Below are 9,404 nucleotides of genomic sequence, written 5' to 3'. Positions count from 1 at the left end.
AAATCAGCATCTTTTAATCTGAAACCAGGCATTCATTGTGGCAGCAAGGTGGACGTGATGGTGGGAACAGATTATTATACCCATAAGCACTTCTCAGTAACCTGGTCTTCCCCCTCATCTGTTTGATGGTATCAAACCTATCACTATTCAATTCAGTTTTATTTATACACCGCCAAATCACAACAACAGTTTCATTAATGCCTTTAAATTGTAAGTTAAAGACCCTATATTAGTACAAATACAGAGAACACCTCAACAATCATATGACCCCCTGTGAGCAGCACTTTGGCGACAGTGGGAAGGAAAAACTCCCTTTTAACAGGAAGAAACCTCCGGCAGAACCAGGCTCAGGGAGGGGCGGGGCCATCTGCTGTGATTGGTTGGGGTGAGAGAAGGAAGACAGGATAAAGACATGCTGTGGAAGAGAGACAGAGGTTAATAATAACTAATGATAACACAATGCAGAGAGGTGTAGAAAAATGAAGTGAATAAACAAGAAACACTCAGTGCATCATGGGAATCTCCTATGGGACAAGCAGCCTAGATCTACTGCAGCGTAACTAAAGGGGGGATTCATAATAAATGCATGAACTAGTTTTTCAGCGTCACTCTGAGACAGGATATTTCTAACTTTAGAGATGTTGCACAAATGGAAGAAAGCAGTCTTACATATGTGTTTAATATGTGCATTAAAGGACATTAGGTACCAGCTTGCAGAGCAGGACAGACGCAGCCAGGCTGCCTCTGTGTTAGCCCAGTCGACCAAAGGCAGAGACAGCAGCTATGCTGACGGTGGTTATCAGCGGCCTCTGTTTATCCAGGCTCTCCGAGTCAGACTTTCACTCTTTTCCTGCACCAAACCGACCAATTGTGTGACACCTACTCCAGTGAGAGACTTTCACAGAGCAGATCTATGTAGAATATAAAAATATTACAGACTGTGGGTAGTTGTTGCTACTTGCTGGCCACAGCTTTATTTTTAGCACTTTAAACTCGTTAAATCAAACTTAAATGCGTCAGCTGCAACAGATCAAAGTGAAAACCAGAAACAAACTAACAACAAGCTGAAGGAAGGAGGGGAAACAGGCGACCCAGCACAGAGTAAACCAGAAAAAACTACAAGCACAACAAAACCAAGACATTCCTGCAGTTTAACTCATTGGTGTGTGTTATCTGGCTTCATGGACAGATAGAGCTGGGTGTCATCTGCATAGCAGTGTAAATGTATGCTATGTCTTCTAATGATGCTGCCTAAGGGAAGCATGTATAATGTAAACAGAATTGGTCCTAGCACTGAACCCTGTGGAACTCCATAATTAACCTCAGTGTGTGAAGAGGACTCTCCATTTACATGCACAAACTGGAGTCTATTAGATAGATATGATACAAACCACCGCAGCGCAGTACCTGTAATACCTACAGCATGTTCTAATCGCTCTAATAGGATATTATGGTCGACAGTATCGAACGCTGCACTGAGGTCTAGCAGGACAAGCACAGAGATGAGTCCACTGTCAGAGGCCATAAGAAGATCATTTGTAACCTTCACTAAAGCTGTTTCTGTGCTGTGATGAGCTCTGAAACCTGACTGAAACTCTTCAAATAAACCTCTGCAGATGATCTGTTAGCTGTTTGACAACTACTCTTTCAAGGATGTTTGATATAAAGGAAGGTTGGAGATTGGCCTATAATTAGCTAAGACTGCTGGGTCTAGAGATGCTTTTTGAGTAAAGGTTTAAAGCTGTGACCCTAAAAGGCCTGTAGACCATAACAGCAAACATAGAGTTGTTCTTATTTTCTTCAATCAGTGATGAATAGTAAGATGTTCTGGCTTTGTGGAGGGCTTTCTTATAAAGCAGCAAACTATTTCTCCAGGCTAAATGATGATCCTCTAAATTTGTGACACGCCATTTCCTCTCCAGATTACGAGTCATCTGCTTTAGGGTACGTGTTTGAGAATTATACCACGGAGTCAGGTACTTCTGATTAGAGACCTTAGTTTTCACAGGAGCTACAGTATCCAGAGTCGTACGTAGTGAGGAGGTAAATGTTATCAGGAAATGATCAGACAGGAGAGGGTTTTCAGGAAACACTGTTAAATGTTCAGTTTCTTTGCCGTATGTTAAAACAAGATCTAGATCAGGGGTCCCTGCGGTGTCCTGCAGGTTTTAGATCTCTGGGTCAGCACACCTGAATCAGATGATTAGTTCATTGCCAGGCCTCTGGAGAACTTCAGGACATGTTGAGGAGGTCATTTATCCATTTAAATCAGCTGTGTTGGTTCAAGGACGCATCTAAAACCTGCAGGACACCGGCCCTCGAGGCCTGGAGTTCGACACCTGTGATCTCCAGTGTGATTTTACATTTTGAGAAAATCCAATTGAGTCTAATCACCCACAATAATTATTTTATCTGAGCTGAGAACTAAATCAGATATAAAGTCTGAGAAATCAGACAGAAACTCTGTGTAAGGCCCAGGTGGACGATAGATGATAACAAGTAAGACTGGTTTCTGAGTTTTACAGCTGGGGTGGACGAGGCTAAGCATCAGGCTTTCAAATGAATTAAAAGTCTGTCTGGGTCTTTGGTTGGTTAATAGGCTGGTGTGGGAGATTGCTGCCGATCACTTCAGTTTGGTCCAAAATCTGTGCCAAAGTGAGGCTAAACTGGAAACAGTACAAACGAACTGGAAACAACGAAAAACAAACAAACAAAACAAAACAAAAACACACTGAGCCCTGGAGTCAGCCTGGGAATACAAACAGAGGGCCGGTGTGGCCACGGTGGCAAGTCATCGCAGATGCTCCAAAACAGGATGTGAAACCATCCCAAAGTTCCACACCAGTCTGAGGGAATCTGAAAACAGGATGAAGCAGATACGAGTCCAAAACAGCTGTGAAATCTGAACCAGTCTGTAATTAGATACAGAGAGAAAACACTGAGTCCAGTAAGCTGCTGCAAAAGCAGATGTAAACTCTGGACTCGCACCAGCCTTCAGCACTTCCTAATAGAATTTAAAACCAGAAATCTGATCTACACTCTGTGGTTTCACCGTCCTGCACTAGTGTCTGTTTGCACAGCTCGTATGTCTCACAGGGAGGAGCATTATGGGTATTCAGCCATCAAGTTCATTTCCTAATCAGATCCTCCTGGGCTGAAGGCCAGCATAGCAACACCATCAGTCTGGAATCTGCAGCAGGTTCTCCAGGAAGCTCCAAGACCTGAAACCAAACCCTAATCCTTTAAAACAGGTGAATGCATCACATGACGCAGCGCTGTGTGTTTAAAACACAGCACGCGCTCACTCTGCTGCTAAAAACCAGAAACCTTCAACAAGCAGCGACATGTCGCGCTTCCTCTGACACATGTGCTGGACCCAGAACCGGCTTTGAATAACTGACAGGCACTCCCAGCTCACACTCAACACTCGTGTAAGCCGAATAGAAACAGAATTAAGTTTGCAGATTGAAAATAAGAAAACACGAACACTGTGAGTCACGGGACATTTACGAGTCGACTCTGATCTGTGTTAAAGCTTGCTGGTTAACCTTTAGCCGCGTTTACCTGCTGGTTCTGGGTTGTGTGTCTGACTGAGTCTGTTTCCAGCAGCTGTTGTTTTCAGAGGATCAGTGTCGCACACAACAGACCCGCTCAGAGCAAAGCTCTTTCAAATAAAGTTCTCTGGAAAAATGAAAACTTCCTGGTAAAAATAGGTGTGTGTTTTTGACTTGCAAATGAGGAACGGTGCTGCATGCAGGACGTCAGCACAGCAGCAACCACCAGCTTCCTCCACCGCCCTCCCTCTCTCTGTGTGGCCTGGCCTTGCTCATATAAACTGTGCAGAAGGAAGTCATAAAGGGTTTCTCACAGATTCTCCGTGAAGACGCGCAGACGGGACAGTGCTGCAGGTAAGCCTGCTGTTTCTACCCCACCTCACCGATATGCTTACATGTCACATGTCTGGCCTTTAAACGCTGTGATTAGCAGCTATATTTACACAGAACCTGTTGGTATTAGTGATCTGAAAGTGTGAAAACAGTGAAAAAAGGAAAATGTTTTCTGGTTTCGGGATGAGAATGTAGCGATGGGAGCTTCTCTTCCTGTGGTTTCACTGCTCGCGGCGCGCACAAGCTTGTGTCTCACAGGTGGCATCTTTAATGTGGTTCAGTGGTTCCTGGCCTGCAGGCTGCACAGAGGTGCAAACATCCAAACATCTGCTTTCCTCTGCTGTCCATCATTAATGAGAACCATGGATGTGAGCGTTTTAGCTGCGAGGTAACTGATTGGTTATTGGCTGCGTTTGTGTGCTGTCGCCTCACAGTAAGAAGGTGTCCCCGTGGCTGTGAGGGTCCCATCAGGGCTCTCTGGCGCCCCCCTCCCCGGTCTGGAGACACGTGTGCTGGAGTAAGTGGATGCGAGGCATCACGCCGTCTGGGTGTGATTTATACCCTACACGCTGTTTGCTCACTGAAAGCTTCTAATATGGCGGACTGCACCGCAGCTCTTTGATGATGAGGCCAGTTGATGTGAATTTGTGGCAGATTGACGCAACGCTCTTTTTACTGGTCACCACAGCAACCCTCGACCTCCTCCCATCGTCCGCTTGTCGGGCCTGATCTGCACTTCGGCACCGAGTGTGGCCGACATCACGGCTGCCGTTTCTACTCGTGCTGGTGTTTAATGTGCAACAAAAACATGAAACGCTGGGACGTCTTGTACTTGGTTATTTTCGTGGTCAAACATTTGTCCCTCAGGATTTTCCACTTTGTTGTTTTTCCCTCACGTCCATACCGACAGTCTGATCTCCCTCTGGGAATGGGCTGACGTCCTTATACTGATGCTGTGATGAGTATTTCTAATATTGAGACCATGATTGTTGACCTCTCACTGACATTTGAAATCTGTGGTTGAAAAAGTAGCTGGAAATGCAGCGGAGTGTGGATGGTCTGCGGGCTGCGTCGACCCAACGTGTACCTGCATCTCTCGTGAGGTGCAGACGGATTCACGCAGGTACGGCGTAGATTCCTGCTGAAGCACAAATCCTCCCTGTCGACCACACACAGACACCACAGTGATGTTTGAGGACAGGTTTAGTTGTCAGTGACATGTCAGTGAGTCTTCTGGGAGACATTACCGGTGGCGACGCAGCGTTGTGACTAGGGCTGCCACGATTAGTCGACTATCAAAATCGTCGACGCGTCGTTTGAAGCTTTGTAAGATCACAAAAGACGCAGGAATAAGTAGCAGGATTTAAGAGTGTAATAACGGACTGAAACAGAAGATGGCAGCACTGCATGTACAAGAATGCCAGCTGCCGTTAAACCACAAAGAAGAAGAAACTGTGTCCCAGAATTCATAGCGCAGCCCAGCTCAGTTTCCAACAATGGCAGCAGCTAGTTAGTTTTAATATTACTCTTATTATTCTTTCTGGGTCACAAAATAAACGTTTAACATATTTTCAGGCGAGAATGTAGCTGTGTAAACCTCAAATATCTGCTCAGTTTATCAAGACACCGCATATTTTCAAAAGCGCTCCGACGTTTTCGGAGACGTCTGTTACCCACTAGCTCGATAGTTAGCCGGGGGCTAGGCTAACTAGAGCCGTGAGAACACCGGACTCCCGGCAAATCGTTTTCAAACCCACCGCCATCTTTCGCTACTCAGCTTAAACATGATATATGAGTCACTTAGATAACTTAAAACTGTTATTGTTTGTTTTTTTCAGTATTTTATTTGTTCCTGAGTAAATCAGTTTGGCTGAGATTAAAGTTATAGTTTTTACACAGCTGAATAAACATCAAGCAGACAGCTGATTATCAGAAGTGTGAGATGCTCCAGAATTTACTCCGGTGTCCTGTTATATTTTAGATAGCAAGGAGTTTATTAAACTCCACCGAAACAATCTGCAAACTTCATTAAACTTTAATAAACTATCATCTTGTCTTTATTTTTAGTTAGCACCTTAAACACTTAAAGCTGTAAGCTAATGATAGTTATATAAGAGCAGATGCTGCTGGTGCAATAAGCTGTAGTTTTACCTCCAATGGATGATGATCTGATTAGTCGACTATCAGAACGAGGTTTCACCAGAGAAAATAGACCCTCTCTGCGTGTGAAACTTTGCTGCTGATGTGTCACATCTGGAAATAGTTTTTTAAACAATGTTTTCTTTGCCAATAAAAAGATTCTCATGAAGTTTCGATAAGCGGTGGCTGCTGTTTCTCTGTAACTGGGTCGCACTGTTGTAACTAAGCCGCTGTGACCACAAGCTGCAGCTTCGCGGTGCTGATGTAACAGAGCAGAGAGAGCACTGAGCTGATTGGTCAGGAGAGAAACGTCAGAGCTGGAAATATCTGCAGTCACAATCACAAACAGATTGAGGTTTCATTTACTTTAAAGCCACTGTGTGTTCAAATACAAACGTTAGCGTGGAGGGACAAACAGGGCGAGTTCTGCATGTTTGCCAACAGCTGCGTCACATGACCACACATACCTGAACTGGAAACACCTGTAAGGAAAACAACAGCCCCAACCCTGCAGATGATGGCGTCTGCTGTTTCAGCCTTAGTTTGAAAGTCCTGCAGGGTCACCTGTGCGATTAGAAACAGAAAACAGCATCGACCTGTCGCACAGACACGAGCGTTTCAGCCCTCAGGGCCACGCACAGGACCCAAAGCCCTCGTTTAACAGAGCAGTGAAGTCAGAGCGATAAACAGGCCGACAGCACGAAGCCCACATCGACATCCGTGAGGCCAACGCCTCGGTCAGAGCGTAGACTACAGGCTGAATTCTTCAAATGGAAACGTATCGACTTACATACACTCGCTGAACATTTTCCTAAAAAACCCCACTGTGGAAAAAACGATTGTGGACAGCGAGCGATGAAACTGATAACTAGTTTGAGAGCAGCGTGCAGTCGTTTGTCTGAGGTCAAACTCGCTTATTTCCCTGTTTCTGCTGTACTCAGTATGGGCTTTTGATTTGCTGCCAAATGCAGTGACCTGATTGGTCAGATGTGTTTGTTCGTCTCTGAAGACTCAAGTTTGGTTTCACGTTCCTCCTGCAAAATTGCACAGTCGGTGTGAACGGCCACATCAACAGGCGTGAAACATCAGCTCAGATTTCGAGTGTGTGAAGGTCTGCAGAGTTTAAGAGGGGGTGTGGGCCCGCCGGTCCTCTCAGTCACACGAGTGAAACCTCAGCATCAGCTGATTTTATATTAGCTGCTCAGAGAGGGAGGGAGACCTCTGTGGAGAAATCAATCATCCCTTCTTCTAGAATAATGATGATGATGATGATGATGATGATACGGGGCTGCCTGTTGCCGTGGTGTTTGCTCTGCAGCCCTCACAGGTTCATATCAGACTTGTGTGTCATGGTCCTGAGTGTTCTGACTCAGTGTTTGTGGTTTGTGGTTAATTTATTTTCTCTTTCATTCTTTTTCATGGTTTTGGTTCTGCTTGTGTTACAGTCTCAGTTTCTGTTTGTCTTCCCCGTGTCCCTCGTAGAGTCCCTCTGTCTCCTCAGACCGTCGTGTCTCTATGTCTCAGCTCTCGTCAGTGTCTTTGATAGTCTTGTGTTCCCTGTTTTACTTTGAAAGTCTCATGTCAGTGTATCTAGCTTTGCTTCCCCTCGTCTTATTATGTGTGATTAGTCCCAGCTGTGCTTCCCTCCTGTTTCCGGTTCCTGCTCCCTTGTGTATTTCAGCGCTGTGTTCTCCTTTGTCGTGTCGTACGTCTCCTGTGTGTTTCCTCCGTGGTCCTCGTTTCCTGTGGCCTTGGTTTACCAGCTTCTAGTTGTTATGCTTTGTTTCTTGTTTCCTGTATTTGAGTTTTTCACAGCGCAGTGAAAGCTGCCTCCTTCAGTTCCTCTGTGTCCTGTGAGTCCTGCATTTGGGTCCACTCTCCTGCCTGCCACACAGCAAACGTGACTGTGTGAGGTTTAGGATTCAGAGCCGTGGTGAAGGCCAGTAGAAGCAGGCAGAGCGGGACTTCCTCTGGCCTCATGGCGGCTCCTGGGCTTTACCCTGACATATGTTGGTCCTGGTTTATCGGGCCGGGGCTTTGCAGACGTAACAACCTGTAAGGACAGAAGACGGAACGTGTGGAGGAGGAGGCCTTGGTTACGATGCTGTCAGTGATCGGGGTCAGGCTATGAAGATGAGCCGGCTTCTGTTTAGGTTCACGAAACTTCCCACACCTGCCCGTCATCGTGTGAATGCAGTGATCTTTCCGCTTCAGTAACAACAACATCATTAAAAAAGTGGAACACATGAAACAAACACTGTGCAATAAAAGCACAGACAGGTGCTGATCTGAGGTCAGATAAGCTCATGATAGTAAGTAGGTCAATGCAGTCTAGAAGGATCCTTCCTGCGTCTCTGACCTGTGAAGAGACGGGCCGATGAAAAGATAAGAGCGATCGGTTCTGTGAGGTCACATATCGTCGCATCGATGAGGAGATCAGACCGACAGCCCTCCTCCTCCTCCTCCGGGAGGAAAGTCTGAGCCGCTGTGATCGTCAGGAGGAGACGCGCTGCTCTGTGAGAGGCACAGGTGATTTAATGATCATCATCACGCCACATGTTGCTGACTTTGACAGAGACGAGTGCAGTAACGCAGCTGCTGCTGTCAGCTGTCCTGTTTGCTGCACAGCTACGAGGCCGTGTTTGCAGCGCAGAAAAACTGCAGTGACAGACCATTGTGTCACTGTGCAGGTGTGTCAGGTGTACAACGCAACCGCCAACACATCTCACAGAAGAGATGAGAAATTACACCGAAGGAAACAAATCTGTGGTTCTGGAAACACGTCCACTCTGTGTTTACCACACGGGTTATGACACACATCAATGATATTTACAAGGTTTTCTAAAGTGACTTTCATTTGCTGATGATGTGACTGTTTTGGGCTGTGGTGAGAATCTGAGCCGCACCTCCACAGGATTTAAAAATGGTTTGATATAAATAAACATGATAAGGTAAAAAATCAGATTCAGGTCAAACAGAAACGTCACATTAATCATGTTGTAAATAAAAAAACCCTCAGTAACCTTTTAGAGGTGAAAAGAGCGTCGCTGATGTGTGACGCAGGAGTTTACGGGACGACCACAGCACGTTTCTCCACATCCACACAGTGCGTGGCGTAGAGTCGCCGCCCCAGACGGCATCATAGCATCATTCTTTCTAATCACAGGCGCGGTCGAGTGATGTCATCACTATTGAGCACAAAAATAAGACCTGGTGTCAAATATTAACATAAGTATCTGCAAATGTTAGAAAAAAGCGTGTGTGGGCACGTTAATATGGAATTAAAACAATGTTAGAATAGAATAGAATAGAATAGAATAGAATCATCCTTTAATTGGGGGGAAATGTGGGTGTCACAGCAGCCAGAAAGACACAAAT

The sequence above is a fragment of the Rhamphochromis sp. 'chilingali' genome (genome assembly GCF_963969265.1).
Source record: "Rhamphochromis sp. 'chilingali' genome assembly, chromosome: 8".
Taxonomy (NCBI): domain Eukaryota; kingdom Metazoa; phylum Chordata; class Actinopteri; order Cichliformes; family Cichlidae; genus Rhamphochromis; species Rhamphochromis sp. 'chilingali'.
Note: the sequence above shows the minus strand (reverse complement) of the source record.